General features: G+C 45.9%; 1 protein-coding gene across 2 annotated transcripts in view; it reads right to left on the bottom strand.

The window, feature by feature from the left end:
* LOC126417694 (uncharacterized) overlaps positions 1-16,738 on the bottom strand; it is a 540,342-nt gene that overhangs the window by 188,512 nt on the left and 335,092 nt on the right. The gene's annotated exons all lie outside the window — the stretch shown is intronic.

Below are 16,738 nucleotides of genomic sequence, written 5' to 3'. Positions count from 1 at the left end.
GATAGTACCATTGCAAGAAAGAAGGGTCGAGAGAGAGAGAGAGAGAGAGAGAGAGAGAGAGAGAGAGAGAGAGATAGACATGAAGGTGGAATATATCCCTGGGCGACCGTCTATAAAATAATTATCAAGACAATCCCAACAAGGGGATCATATAATTAATAATGAAAAGGTGTAAAAGGCCTGAGGGTAAGAAGATGGTGTCCTAAACACTAACCAGATCCATGCAGAATTGGCACCAAGACCACCGTCCAATAGAAAGAGAGAGAGAGAGAAAAGAATAGTAGAAAGCTATACTTGCAGCACGGAAGGGATGAGGCGCTGTAAGAGCTGGGGCACCGTCGTGGCCAGCCACGTACTAACAAGAGAGATGTGAGCCACCAGGAACCCCCCCCCCCCCCAATTCGTGGCAGTACTTGATAGGTTTTACATCGTGACCAGCGTCGCGCAGCAATATCCGCCATTTTGCGACTGATGTGTAGATTTTCACCACCTTGGACTCAACCGTGCATAGTTACGCTCATTTTTCATCCAGTCATTGGCAGTAGAACGCTCGCTCAATGTAAACCCGACCGTTTCTAGGACGCGGATATTCTGTTTACACCGCGACAGATCAGCCTCACGGTTTTACTAACGTTAATCCGGCAGTCTTTGTAGTGCTTTCCGTGTCCTTTTGCTTGTGCTTTCAGTCCGGAACCGCGCTGCTGTTACGGTCGCAGGTTCGAATCCTGCCTCGGGCATGGACGTGTGTGATGTCCTTAGGTTAGTTAGGTTCAAGTAGTTCTAAGTTCTAGGGAACTGGTGACCTCAGATATTAAGTCCCATAGTGCTTAGAGCCATTTGAACCATTTTTTTGCTTGTGCTTTCAACGTCTTGCTACTCATGGCACTTTAACGTAATTTGTGATTCGAATCTTGGAGATCGATTATATTAAGCTGCATCAAGACTCTCTCTAGGGACTGGAATGTTCGTATTTTACGTCTTTTCATGTACCTGGCCCACAGCAAGATTGTGGGTTGCCCACGTAGTCAGAAATTATGGACTGGCTAGTAACCATCTGTTTGTATCGAGACTGCCTCTCATTTCAATGTGTTAAGAGAATATATGGGCATATCTTTTAGCTATCTGTCTGTTACAGGTCTGTTGTTGTCTCCCCTGTGTTTCGTAACACCTTGTCTCGTTACCCATTATATTATATTCCAGAAAACATTTTTCCTTTTTTTTTTTTTGCATTTCAATCGAGGCGCGGCAGGCGTAAAGCGTCGTCGTTTCTGTTCGGGAGTCAAAGTGTGCGGGGCAAACGCTCTTCTTCCGAACACTTCGGAGAACGTCTTCTGTGACATACTACAGCCGCACGCCCACTACTTAACACTGCCTGCTGACAACTGACTGGTCGAAAGCACTCTGCCGTCTACAATTGTCAGTTCAACCTGCCACCGCAGTTGTGCGTTGATGTCGCTCGCACGCCAGAAACAAAGTCAGTCTCGGAACGTTTCGCACACACGGTATATGTCTGCCGGGTGCATTCCCAATGAGCGTAGAAATTTGTCATAGATGTTCAAAGCAACATACAGAAAAAAATGTTCTACGCTGTTGTACCATCTGAAGCCTCACAACAAGGTACAGAAGAAACTGGCGAGTAACCTCGTGACATCGTGCAGACGAATTAATTGGTAGCTGCTAACAACTACAAATGTTTAGCCGAGAGCTTCACTGGTACAGCACCTGATACTGTCTAATCGTGACACGTGTTTTGGCTTTTATCACTCTTGGAATCATTTCACGAGGCCGAATTAGAAAGATAGAAACTCCATCCGGGGAAATATAATACTCTTCTCCTTTTGGAAGATCTTTTACGGGGGTGACTTTTTTAACTTGAGACAATGATATACCTCAAAAACTGTGCATAGAATTCAGAAATGATGAAATACCGGTTCAATATTTTTAAAAATGTTGTCCGGCGGTATGAAGGTTTATCCCCCTGCCCCGCCCCGGCGGAGGGCATCCGATTTTTATTGTCGAATCGGATTCTACGGAAAAAATACGTAACTTCTGTATGCAACTCTTTTGTCGTTGTGCGATAAATAGTGCTTTAATCAACAAATAACACAGCTGAGTTCTAAAACGGTATTATGTTGACAAAAATGTATTCGATCAAAAACACAACTTCTGGGTGTTCTGTAGTTTTCTCCGCGTAGCTGTTTTGAAAGTTTCATCCAATCGTTATTTCTATTTGATATCATTGCGTGCCCGTCGTTCCTTCAAAACCCGAGTGCGTTATTAGTTAGAAATGGTGCAAATGGCTCTGAGCACTATGGGACTTAACATCTATGGTCATCAGTCCCCTAGAACTTAGAACTACTTAAACCTAACTAACCTAAGGACATCACACAACACCCAGTCATCACGAGGCAGAGAAAATCCCTGAACCCGCTGGGAATCGAACCCGGGAACCCGGGCGTGGGAAGCAAGAACGCTACCGCACGACCTCGAGATGCGGGCATGGTATCAGGAATGTTGATAATGCTGTAACCCTTTATTATGCTCAACGTTTTCCATGCAGCATACGATCACGCCCTTCTTCTTGTCGGGTTCTTCACAGAGTGAACTGCACAACAACGAGAAAGAAACCGTCGAAGAACAGATGCTGGAGAGAATAGTGAAACTGCCGCATTAAATCATAACCCACAATTAGTATTCGTCAATTAAGTCGTGAATCCCAAATTAGTCATTACTATTTGCTGAACTTTGAAACGTAAAAAACCTCATCTGTTCCACATTTCCCCACATCAGAAACTTCATGGCGATTATTTCCATAACCGAGTAACATTTTGCCACTGGTCGCTTCAGCAGATACAGAGAAACCCCAATTCCTTTGCACGGGTATTCTTCTCTGAAGAGTAGTTCTCTACGAAGCATGCTACAATTAAGAACACTATATGCATTACTGGAATGTGCAAAACCCAGAGTGGTTAAGCCACGCCGAACATCAGCGTCCGTGGAATGTAGTAAGTGTTTGGCGCTGAATAAGGTGATAAGACTCATTGGTCCGCTCTTTATCTATTGCGCCTTAAACCGTGATAGATATCGAACATTCTTGGAGAACGCTCTTCCAGTATTTCTTGCAGACCTTCCCGTGGATTTGCGGCAGAAAATGTGGTTTCAACACGATGGTTGTACACAGCACATTATTCTGTAGCAGGACGGCAAGTATTAGATCGCGTGTACAGCCTCGGTGATAGGAAGAGGCGGTCCATTGTCTTCGCTTGTAAGATAGCCAGATCTTACTTCGCCTGGCTTTTGCTTTTGGGGTTACTTGTAGAGTGAAGTTCGTAATGAAGTGCAAACAACGCGCGACAACATGATTCAGCGTATCACCAATGCACGTTACTAGATTATATCGAGAACACTTCTCAGTTGTGTCGAATCATTCCATGCGCGGATAACTAAGTGCACCAAAGACGGCAGTGACATCTTTGAGTACTTAATGTGAAACATTTCCTGCAAACATGCATCCCATTGATGACGGATCAGAGGACACCACCCAAACATGCTTTTTTCACAATTACTGAATACATTTGGTTTATTTTATTTTATTTTTTTTTTTTTACTCGATGCATTTTTCTTGAGATAATGCCGTTTCTGAACTCACTTTGTTATTAGTCCATTACATTGCCATCTATTGCGCAACGACGAACGTGTTACACACAAAAGTTACGTATATTTTCCCGAAGAATCCGATTCCACAATAAACATGGGATGTTCGTGTCTAAGAGTTCGAAGTTGACCACCTCGACCCACTCTCTCGCGTGAGACAGGGGAAGTCAAAATTGGTATCGCCGGATGGCATATTTAAAAATACTTATACTAAACATATGTCTGTCTGTTTTTTAATCTGATGCGTAGTTTTTGAGATATTTTGTTGACTCGAGATAAAAAACTCACCCTAACACCTTTTTAGCTGATTAAATATTTCCTAGCATATACAAACATACTAAGTCCTGTTCTCGTACGAAACCGGCAAACAAAGAGGGTACTTTTTTTTATTTTTCAACTATGAAAAGCCTGTAAATGAGAATCTCGTCACTGTCCCTAGTACCTTCCTAAATCAGCATTCAATGTAAAATCAGGATTAAATGTATAAATTTAATTATTACGAGATAAGAGATAAGGGGTAACTCTTTGACTTCCAGTACTAATTCATACTAAAACTGCGGTTTCTCTAGGCCTTAAAGCCTGTTTGATGTCAGTGGTACAGAGATTTCAGCCACTGCTGTAGGCTGCACTTTCTAACAGGGAAGTTTCCAACAGCCTAGTGAGGCCACCTGAGGGGCGTTCTGAATAAAACAAGTGCTGTCACCACTAACCTAACTGCCATGGAACCTCACACACCATGCCATGCAAACAAACCTTCCCGTCGTAGCCAAGAAAATTCTTCTGGGTTTGTGACCGCATTGTCAACTATAAAATTCTGACGTTTCGACGACTACTGCAAGATGCCTTCTTCAGGTTGTATTGCTGAGGAAGACGTCTTGCAATAGTCGCCGAAACGTCGGAATTTTGTAGTTGACAATGCGGTCACAAACCCAGAAAAATTTTCTTGACTGAGACAACGGCCGCGGAAGCCTACGTTTACGTTAAACCTTCTCGTCCTTTTACAGACATGTTGAATGACGCATTCGCATTTTTATCAAATAAGATTATGTTTTCTTTATTCGGGCGTGTATCTGGGACAGTATTACTACTACTTCGAACAGATGAGGGAATATCCTATTCGCCGGGGAAACTTCAAGAAACATTTGATTTTTTTTTTTGCTTTTCGCGAAGTGCGGCACTAACGTTATTCCATGGTAACTCCGCTGTGCTCCATATTCTCATTTTTGGCGACAATTATTATAACGTCTAGGTCGCGTGACTAAGCTAACAATGGAAGGAGCTGCAATTCCTGTTGCTCAATTTGAAAATAGGGCAGCTGCGTTTCGCAGAGCACAAGCCAAATGTTATCTTTAAATAGGACATCCTTCTTGCGGAATAACATCTGTGCAACACGATGACGCACGATCCTTAAAATAGCAGTACAGTTACTTACAATAGTTAGTTCTCTGACGTAAGTAGATAGCAAAACCTTATTTCTTACGGGCTTGGTACTGTAACCGACTGGTGTGGAAAACTTAAGGACGGAGGTACTTGGAGCATACACAGAAAGAACTGCTACAGTATAGTAGAGAAGGTAACAAAGAAATAAACAAAGAGACGAGAACAAATAGCAGTTTTCTTCAAAGGCAATAATTACACTGAAGCCACTGCGAAACGAGATGGTCCCCTGGATACTGCAAAAGGCAGGACTTGGTTTCTTAATGTGGTGTGTGATAAACGTTCCTGGGCGTGTGACGTGTTCCCACCTCTCGTCATAAGAGGGTACGTCCAGCACAGCCCAACATCATCGTTTTGGTGACTGCGTGTCATCTTGTGAGGAGGCGTAACGTTGCATTGGCCTACTGCCTTCCAAATCTTCGAATGCGGTACACTCGACAGTCAACATTACTCTGACAATGTACTCCCTCCCCGTGTGCGTCTTTTCAGGAGGAGGAGGCGGGGCTTCATTTTCAAGGCTGGCAATGCGCGACCGCATCAAACAGCGCACGTGGATCAGCTCTTGGAACGGAAGAATATTCGGCGAATGGACTGGCCTGACCGTCTTCCCCCCCCCCCCCCCCCCCCCCCGCCCCGACTAATCCATCGCGCACATGTAGGATACGGCGGGGATACATACTGTAGCACGGTCCTCGTGCACCAACGAACATGCAGCAGGTGGCGGAATGGACCATTGTCACTGTTTCCTAACACATTTTTGTCAAATACTAGCATTGACGCGTGTGGAAGTTACAGCTTGTCAAACGATAGTATGATCAACATCTTCCTGACAACAGACCATCCACTACACATATACTTTGTACCATGCATCTATAGCATTAAAACTGAGACGTACACGCCACTTATGCTTAAATATCTGGTGACATTGCCTTCTTGAAATTTTACTTACTTGCTGCAATCGATCAGAAACTGCTTCATTATTTACTTCACAATAATAAACTAACTGAAAGCACAACATAGCAGTGCCCGCATCTCGTGGTAGTGCGGTAGCGTTCTCGCTTCCCACGCCCGGGTTCCCGGGTTCGATTCCCGGCGGGGTCAGGGATTTTCTCTGCCTCGTGATGGCTGGGTGTTGTGTGCTGTCCTTAGGTTAGTTAGGTTTAAGTAGTTCTAAGTTCTAGGGGACTGATGACCATAGCTGTTAAGTCCCATAGTGCTCAGAGCCACAACATAGCAGTAACTGTAAGGCCTACCTAGTATTATTCCTATTCGTGGCAGTGGTCAGACAAAAAGCGCTGGCAGCTTCACGTCTTCCAGTTTCTGTCAGTTCATAACTAAGGAATACAGCAATCGTGTCATTTACAAAAAGCCAGTATAGTGTATACATTTTAAAGTCAATGATAAAGCAGAACCAATTGTCTCATTGACTCATTAGTTACCGTTTCAATAAAATACCTACAAGACCTGAATATCATTCATGTTTCGTCATTTTAAAAAATTCCTTTTTATTATAAGTTTAGTTTGGCGTTAATACTTACGACGGTGGCGGGCGTTATTCGCTGGTATATGTTTACGCTCGCCGTTACCTACATCACTGACATGCTCCACACTCCCCCCCCCCCCCCCCCCCAAGTTAGTGATGGCATTTTGCCCTCAAGTGTAGTCCTTTCACTGGCAATACTGGGGAACATTGCTCTTTGCAAAATAGTGCACTTTTCCATTTACCAAAGGTTTCGTATATTTTATTACCGGAATATTTCTGGCTTAACAATTATTTTAGCACACTGTTTCAAAAACTCATCTGATGGTACCTGTGGACACACTACCTCGTAAAATGTTCTGAGAATTCTATACTGGGCTCCAATTATTACGATTACAGATTTTTAACATTCTATAACATTTTCAAATTAAGGTCTGTCCATCTCGCTAATACACGGCGTCCTTAAGTGCACAACTCCGCGCCACAGCTTCGAGTACAGACAGCAAAACCTCCCGTGTTCGTCGGTGTACCAGCATCGTGCTCTGTGTACGTGTCAGGGAGGGGAGGGCGAGGTGGGTGGGGCTGACACCTACACAATTCTCACTGCACTTCTCGCACGTACGCAGAACGAATGGAAGGATTGTTGTTTCTTCTTTTTCTGCTATAGGAAAGAGAGAGAGATTTTAATTTAAAAAACATAAAGTGTGAGTGCCAGCTTGCGTGTGTCCCGTGCTCTACGAACTGCCTTATAACCACAAAAACACAACTGCAGTGCCACATGAGAGCGGGAAACATACAAGCAGAAATCACGCGAAATACTCAAACAGATAATTGCAGCTGACGACAACAATAAATTTTCGAAACGCGTAATTGTAAGTACGAAAAAATACGTAACTGGTGTAGTGGAGGATATTATTGTTTAACGTCCCGTCGACAACGAGATCATTAGAGACGGAGCGCAAGCTCGGGTGAGGGAAGGATGGGGAAGGAAATCGGCCGTGCCCTTTCAAAGGAACCATCCCGGCATTTGCCTGGAGCGATTTAGGGAAATCACGGAAAACCTAAATCAGGATGGCCGGAGACGGGATTGAACCGTCGTCCTCCCGAAGGCGAGTCCAGTGTGCTAACCACTGCGCCACCTCGCTCGGTAAACTGGTGTAGTGTTTTACTATTTAAATCACGAACAGATGCGGACTAACCCTCTGTCGCATTCCACTTGTAGCAGAAGTGACAATGTACTTTATACGGCATTCCGAACACCACGAGGTTGATACCAGTGTAACGCATTCTCTCATTACGTTCAGTTCGTAGGCAAAGATAAACCAACGCATCCCTGGATACTTCTGTGCAGATAATTTCTCAAGCACACGTTCTGTAATATTATGGTGGTTCTGCATTCACGTATACGACTAGTTTACAGCGTATAATTTGGTCGGCATCGGGAATCCACCATACGAATTATCGCCACGCACTCTTCCTGCAGAAGCTATCAAATATCTGATGTACACCAGGCGGCGGACGTCGCTCCTGCTCGCACATTGTGTTCTAAAATGATAACTTTTATCAGGAGCCGAGCAGTGAGATGTGCCAGTCGAGTCGGCTAAAGCCCCCTTTCGAATCCTGACCACGGCATCATGGTTTCGATTAGCTAACGTTTGCAAATGACGTCGTGACATCATTCTCATAAGGTCGTGGCCAATTTAACCTCTCGTACCAATAAACACAGAGACTGCAATTTTCTAGGCGCTACAGTCTGGAACCGCGAGACCGCTACGGTCGCAGGTTCGAATCCTGCCTCGGGCATGGGTGTGTGTGATGTCCTTAGGTTAGTTAGGTTTAAGTAGTTCTAAGTTCTAGGGGACTGATGACCTCAGAAGTTAAGTCCCATAGTGCCCAGAGCCACTGCAATTTTCGAATGACCTCTCCAATAACGACGGACTGCCTGTGGAAGTAAAGCCGCAGTTATAGAAGTAAATGAATACAAAACATACTTTTCCAAAAAGCATTTAGAAGCTCATTAACAGCATAATAGTACCCTATCTAGGACGAACGAGCTTCAGTTTCAAAGCTCTCGCAACAGCTAAAACACTTTCTGGCCGCCCGTTTCGCGACTGGCTTTGGAGCCTCGTCCCGTTTCCGTAAAACAGCCGAGTGTAGCTTTTCGTTACACTAAAACGAGCCGTCGGAAATGTTAGCAGCCAAGGACGGGACACTTCTGAATGATCGTGTTTTTGAAAGCATATTACATACTCTGCTGTTCCATAACTACTACGCACTCCGTGTCCACTAAAGACAAGTTTCTATGTGAAAGGATATGTTTTCTTTCACTAAGCTGTGCCCGTGCAATGATGAATGTTGTCAATTTAAAGAAGTGGATAATAGACGCGCTGCATAAAACTTGCGTGTAAAAGTGTTCCCCGCTAAACAGCGCGCTTAGTGTGCAAATACACTCCTGGAAATTGAAATAAGAACACCGTGAATTCATTGTCCCAGGAAGGGGAAACTTTATTGACACATTCCTGGGGTCAGATACATCACATGATCACACTGACAGAACCACAGGCACATAGACACAGGCAACAGAGCATGCACAATGTCGGCACTAGTACAGTGTATATCCACCTTTCGCAGCAATGCAGGCTGCTATTCTCCCATGGAGACGATCGTAAAGATGCTGGATGTAGTCCTGTGGAACGGCTTGCCATGCCATTTCCACCTGGCGCCTCAGCTGGACCAGCGTTCGTGCTGGACGTGCAGACCGCGTGAGGCGACGCTTCATCCAGTCCCAAACATGCTCAATGGGGGACAGATCCGGAGATCTTGCTGGCCAGGGTAGTTGACTTACACCTTCTAGAGCACGTTGGGTGGCACGGGATACATGCGGACGTCCATTGTCCTGTTGGAACAGCAAGTTCCCTTGCCGGTCTAGGAAAGGTAGAACGATGGGTTCGATGACGGTTTGGATGTACCGTGCACTATTCAGTGTCCCCTCGACGATCACCAGTGGTGTACGGCCAGTGTAGGAGATCGCTCCCCACACCATGATGCCGGGTGTTGGCCCTGTGTGCCTCGGTCGTATGCTGTCCTGATTGTGGCGCTCACCTGCACGGCGCCAAACACGCATACGACCATCATTGGCACCAAGGCAGAAGCGACTCTCATCGCTGAAGACGACACGTCTCCATTCGTCCCTCCATTCACGCCTGTCGCAACACCACTGGAGACGGGCTGCACGATGTTGGAGCGTGAGCGGAAGACGGCCTAACGGTGTGCGGGACCATAGCCCAGCTTCATGGAGACGGTTGCGAATGGTCCTCGCCGATACCCCAGGAGCAACAGTGTCCCTAATTTGCTGGGAAGTGGCGGTGCGGTCCCCTACGGCACTGCGTAGGATCCTACGGTCTTGGCGTGCATCCGTGCGTCGCTGCGGTCCGGTCCCAGGTCGACGGGCACGTGCACCTTCCGCCGACCACTGGCGACAACATCGATGTACTGTGGAGACCTCACGTCCCACGTGTTGAGCAATTCGGCGGTACGTCCACCCGGCCTCCCGCATGCCCACTATACGCCCTCGCTCAAAGTCCGTCAACTGCACATACGGTTCACGTCCACGCTGTCGCGGCATGCTACCAGTGTTAAAGACTGCGATGGAGCTCCGTATGCCACGGGAAACTGGCTGACACTGACGGCAGCGGTGCACAAATGCTGCGCAGCTACCGCCATTCGACGGCCAACACCGCGGTTCCTGGTGTGTCCGCTGTGCCGTGCGTGTGATCATTGCTTGTACAGCCCTCTCGCAGTGTCCGGAGCAAGTATGGTGGGTCTGACACACCGGTGTCAATGTGTTCTTTTTTCCATTTCCAGGAGTGTAGATACCATATCCAAAGCATGTTGTCAACAGATCCCAATGCTTGTGTGCAACTGAGAGGAGAATTTACGTCTTCTCATGTAAATCACCCACTTTTATCGGTTGGTATACTGATGGCTCCCATAACGTCATTACTGGGGCTATTTACTCGGTGGCCCGTTTCGCCGGGAGGCGGACCCTTGGCGCCGCTGACCGTGCACAAATCACCTCACCTCATAACTTCACACTCACCGTCTGCTGAATGGCATGCGAAATCTACTGGGAACTCTAATGATAACTATTCTGAGGTTTCATCACAGCTAAGGAAATCTCGGTGTCATCCATCACATTTATATTCGCAATAGAGTTTACACGCTCGGAGGATCTCTTTTTGGCTGAGTACTAAAGTAATAGCAACACTTTTCTCGGCATTTATTTCGTTGTTTCGGTCTTTAAACAAACTAGTGACACGCCTAGCTCCCGCACTGGGCGGTGAAGCTGCACCACCGACAGGGTGCAGACTACACGTTCTGCTTCCTCGCTCACGTTGCTGTCACCTCCGCACGGTCAGACAAAGACGCCTTCATTCTCGCACACTGTGGCTTTGTTTCGCGGCGCATCTATACGCCGGTGACTCATCTCTGCTTGCGACCGCTGTGCGAATGTAGGTCATTTTCGCGATTTCGAGCGAGACCTGCGTAACATCTACTCTTAACGATCGAGTGAAAGGACTTTCGTTGTCGGCTGTTCGATATATGAAGAAAAACACGTCGTGCATACAATTCCGTCGTACAATCGTCCAATAACTGCTAATTCAAACAACTATTGCTTGATATCGAACTACATGCGTGTGAATAGACTATCTTGCTAGAACATCGAAGATCGATGGCTTTCAGAAAATTATTGATCGTCTTCCATGTATCGCTATTAGCATTTTGTGGATGGCTTCAACTCGTCCACGCGAATGAAAGCAGCGACGCAGTACAATGGCCCTTCGACATCGCGGTCATCGGACACTGAACGCAAGCTCGGACTGCGGAGTCGGCTTCATTTAGGGAGCCTTGCCGGCATACCAGCAAGCATTTTGTCACTCAGTTCTTCATGAATACAGCGTCGCAAATCATTATTAAATATTTACAATACCGGTCACAGTACATTATGGCATCAACAGATATCGAATACACAGACAAAAATATTGTGCGGTGATGCGTATTTACATTTCGGTGAATCTAAGTTTGTCATTCTCTACGTTCACGCATACACTACTGTTTTCCCTACCTGCAAGCGATAACGTGGAACTATTAATATTTACTCTGGTTTACTGTTGCCGGAAGGAGCGTGAATCGAGCTGTCCAGCCAGGGGCTCAACATCAGTCCTCTTCGGTCCAAGTCCATCTGCGGCCACCTCGACCCATCTCAACGATAACGTTTGACGTACGACTGAATCTCGGCATCCAACCAGTGCTGTCAGTAACTTAGAGAGTGTGAAAAAAATCTTGTATGATACTATTAAAAACACCCTCACTTATACGACGCACGTGTTACTTTTCAACAGAGCCATTCTCCTCACCGATACGTAGCCAGTTCCGCTGAGCAAGGTGCACTTCGCTTTCTTTTTATTTCGTAAAACAATCCAAAAGAAACAAAGTGTGTACAGGAAACAAAAAAAAAACTGTAGCCGGTCTACATTTACAATACAGTGCACAGTGGAGGGAGCTATACACAACCTTCAGTCATTTTCGAACCTGCTCCAATGGGCAAATGGAGCAAAGAGAAACGACAGCACGTACGCCTTTCCTTCCCCTATTTTGTCCACTGCTGATTCTCAAGGGCATTTCGCCAGAAGATGATCATCTCCCAAGGATTCCCGTCTACTCTTCTTTCCAAGCGCGTATCCAGCTAGCGCCAGTGAAGGGCAGTTATTGTGCGGACAGTACATTGTGGCAGTCGGCCGCGACTGTAAGCAAACGAGAACCTGGTCTGCCCGGGGGGAGAGAAGCGTTGCGGGGAAATAAGCCCTCTTCCCTCTGGAAGGGCTGCCGTCCTACGTCCGCGTTCTGTGCTTCCAAGAAAGCAGAACCAACATAACGGGTATCGGGATCGCTGATCCCTTTTGATGTAGTGAGAGCCGCATTCGAATCCTTTTATGCGCCAGGATTAGACTCTTCACTCATTTCAAATAACAATAATAATAATAATAATAATAATAATAATAGTAGTAATAATAATAAACAAGTAATCCACAACACAATGCAAACTGGAGTAAAAAAAGCATTTGGTAGTGACCACAATACAGTTGTTTGCAGGGTCGACCTCTACCGGTATCTTAGTAACCATAGTTCAAATCACTCCCCACCTAAAACTGCCATGATATAGTGTCAGTATAATAACCCTCCAACATTCACGTGGCTCCCTCCCTCCAAAAAAAGAGGGAGAGAAAGAAAGAACACCTCTTCTCAAACCTAACTCGCAACCTCGCCCTGCCAGACAGACGTATCCATTCAGTACCAGTGTTGAAGAAAGGCGGCATACGGATACTGACTAGTAGCAGGTGTACCTACATTAGTGACCTCTCCAAACTAATACCCCATCTTGGAAGTACATAACTCTTCCCTTCCCCCTCCCATAGCTCAGGTCGTTGGAACGTTCTCAAATGGCTCTGAGCACTATGGGTCTTAACATCTGAGGTCATCAGTCCCCTAGAACTTAGAACTACTTAAACCTAACCAACCTAAGGACATCACACACGTCCATGCCTGAGGCAGGATTCGAACCTGCGACCGTAGCGGTCACGCGATTCCAGACTGTAGCGCCTAGAACCGCTACGCCACAGCGGCCGGCGGAACGTTCTCGCTCATTTCCGTTAGCATGTAGCTAATCTGTGACAAACCTAGCGCCACGCTTCCCAATAGCTTCGACATCACATTTTAATCGACCAGTACTGAAGAACTGAACAGATTACGCATCCGTACTTTACGTGGCCCGTTCACTTTCACACAATACATCTGATACAAACCCTGGTCAGGCATTCGCCATCCCCACAACTGACGTCAATTGGTTGTTCCGTTTCATATCCTTTCTCAATATTATACCTCGACATTTAACCAAAGTGACAGTCAGATAGCATATCGTTAATAGAACACAGGTGTACAAGGTCTCGGGAAGAAAGTAACTTTCGCAAGACATGTCACTGCCAAGTGACACAGCTCGATGGAACTCGGACCATATACAGAAAAAAGCAACACTAAAGTACAGTACAGAAGGTAACTGAAAGAAGTATGCAATGATACGAACAGAAATGACACTGTCACAGTGGTTCATGATGGTCCCTACGGCGTTACAAGAGGCGGTGCATGGTTCTTAATAGCGTGTGTGACACCCACGGACAGCAATGCATGCTCTTCAACGATCCCCAAGCTGGCCACAACGTTGTGAAGCAGTTCTTGTGGTAAGGCATTCAATTTGTCCACCAGCGAGGTTGGCAACTGCTGGATGGACGCGCTGCAACATTTTGTTTATTTATTTATTTAACCTGATCTGACTAGGATTATCAGGCCCTCTCTTACATTAGACTACGGTTTCACACATACAGTATCTAGGAGTATGCATACGGAGCGATCTGAAGTGGAATGACCGCATAAAATTAACAGTGGGTAAGGCAGATGCCAAACTGAAATTCATTGGGAGAGATCTCAGGAAATGTCCATCAACAAAGGAAGTAGCTTACAAGACAGTCGTTCGTTCAACAAATTCTTGTCATACCAGTGAGTATTGACAGAGAAAGTAGAAAAGGACCACGGAAGAGCAGCACGTCTCGTTCCAGGTTCATTTATGTGGAGCGAGAGCGTCACGGAGGTGACTTACCGACTCCCGTGGCAAACGTTACAAGAGAGACGTCGCTCCCTACAGTATGCTGCACTGTTGGATGTTCCGAGAGCGTGCGTTCCAAGAAGAGTCAGCCTATGTATTGGTTCCACATACGTATGTCTGCATGTACATCGACCCCACACGGAAGTTTACGAGGAATCGTTCTTACCGCGGACCACACGCGACTGGAATCGGGAAGTGACAGTAGTACCCTCCACCACACATCACGTATGTGCACACAACAGCGTCACAAGCGATATGTCTCAGACTGCTGCCCACACTAAGAAGAAAGGCCCATCACTACTTTCATTTCGCTTTAGCGCATTTAATTCATTCCATACACAGGGTGAATGACCTAAAATTGACACCGCAAATATTGCGGAAATGGAAAGTGCTATTGATGTGCGGTCACGGATTGCTAGTCGCGGGCTAGTATTGTTAGTCAATCAACAGATTGTAATAACACATAGAAATCGTATTTTTTGCACAAACATACACTTTTTTAAATGGAACAATGCCAATTGATATTAACGAACTAAAAGTAGGATAAATTAAGAGTGTCAACGGTGTCTGTTTCAGGATTCTAGTGCGAGTCGTTTACGAGAATCGTATTTTGAAAAGTTTCCACACCGACTCTTCTTTGTGCCATTCAACCTGCGCAGTTGCTAGGTACGATGTTGCTTTGTTTTCTTACAGTGCTTGTGTGACTTGATACTCAGTGTGTGAGAGACCAAGCAGTAGGATCGTGATTTTACCAATGCAGGAACAGCCGGCATGCTCGTGGTGTATGGAGAGAGTAGCAAGAACGCTGTTTCTTCTTGTACACTGTGAGGCAAGATATCACAACAGGAGTCAACCATCTTCTCAATAACCTATTAGCCTCTTTAGCCAGTTACGTGAAAGTTGTAGTGTAAAAGTGTAGTGTAGTGTAGACAACGTAACACAAGGAAACAAGCGACGACATAAGAGGGGCAAATTAATGTTCTTGCTGCTATTGCAGTTGATCCGCACGTTAGCTCCCGCGCAATCGCACGAGGAAGTAGCATGAGTCAGCCAAGTGTCCTAAGCATTTTTCATCGACATAGGTTCCACTGCTATCACATCTCCCTCCATCAAGAGCTGCGTGGGAACGATTATGAAAATCGTGTTAAATTCTGTACATGGACATTAAAAAAGAGTACTCCTGATGTACCATGTATTTTGTTTAGTGATGAAGTCATATTTACCAATCATGGGCATGTAAATCGCCAAGACATGAACTGATGACAATCCCTGTTGGCTTCGTTTGATGGAACGTCAGCGTCTATGGAGTATAAACGTGTGGTGCGGGATGAAGAACCATCAGGTCATAGGCTCGTGTTTCTTAGACGGAACACTGAACGCCCACAAGTATCGGAGCCTCCTAACAGACAGGTGCTATAAGACGTTCATCTGTAGACTAGGAGGAACGTGTGGAACCAACACGATGGCTGTCCAGCCCACAGTGCACGAAGTATTACAGCACGTCTTCGCGGATTGTTTCCAAATCGCCGGTTGGACGCAGAGAACCTTTACCTTGGCCGGCCCGCTCCCTGCATTTGACGCCTGTGACTTTTTTCTGTGCGGAAAGCGGAAAGACGCTGTCTACAAGGACATAACTACACACAATAATATGCAGCGACATAATACTGTAGCTTGCTCTGACATCTCCGCTGAAATGGTATCACGCGTCAGCAGTCGTTCCATACCACACTCTAGGGGTGTATTGCCGCTGCTGTTGGTCAGTTTGAACAACCTGTGATGGTCATTTGTCTCGTTACCGGTCAGAAACCACATAACTGGTGTATGGACTTGGGTTGTTCTTCAGTGCGTGCTACCACAGGTACTGTACAAGTGCCGGTGTGGAAATTATTCAAAATACGACATCTCGTAAACGACTCACACTACAATCCTGCAACGAACAGCACTGACATTCTAGTTTACCCTACTTTTAGTCTGTTAATGTCAATAGACACTGTTCCATTTAAAAACAGTATTTGTTTGCACATAACATGTACTTTCTAAGTATTATTACAATCCGTTGATTGGCTAACAATATGAGTCCCTGACTACCAACCCATTTTGTGAAAACCGCACATCAACAGCACTTTCCATTTCCGCAATACTTGCGGTGCAAGTTTTAGGCAATTCACCCTGTACAGATCTACCTACGTAGATGGACAAAACGAGTGGTCCTGTCACACTTGCCTGGAGTACCCCTGACGCTACTTTCCTCTCTGAAGGCTCAAAAATGGTTCAAATGGCTCTGAGCACTATGGGACTCAACTGCTGAGGTCATCAGTCCCCTAGAACTTAGAACTAGTTAAACCTAACTAACCTAAGGACATCACAAACATCCATGCCCGAGGCAGGATTCGAACCTGCGACCGTAGCGGTCTTGCGGTTCCAGACTGCAGCGCCTTTAACCGAACGGC

This window comes from Schistocerca serialis, chromosome 1 (assembly GCF_023864345.2).
Source record: "Schistocerca serialis cubense isolate TAMUIC-IGC-003099 chromosome 1, iqSchSeri2.2, whole genome shotgun sequence".
Taxonomy (NCBI): Eukaryota; Metazoa; Arthropoda; class Insecta; order Orthoptera; family Acrididae; genus Schistocerca; species Schistocerca serialis.
Note: the sequence above shows the minus strand (reverse complement) of the source record. Positions and strands in the feature narration are given on the sequence as shown.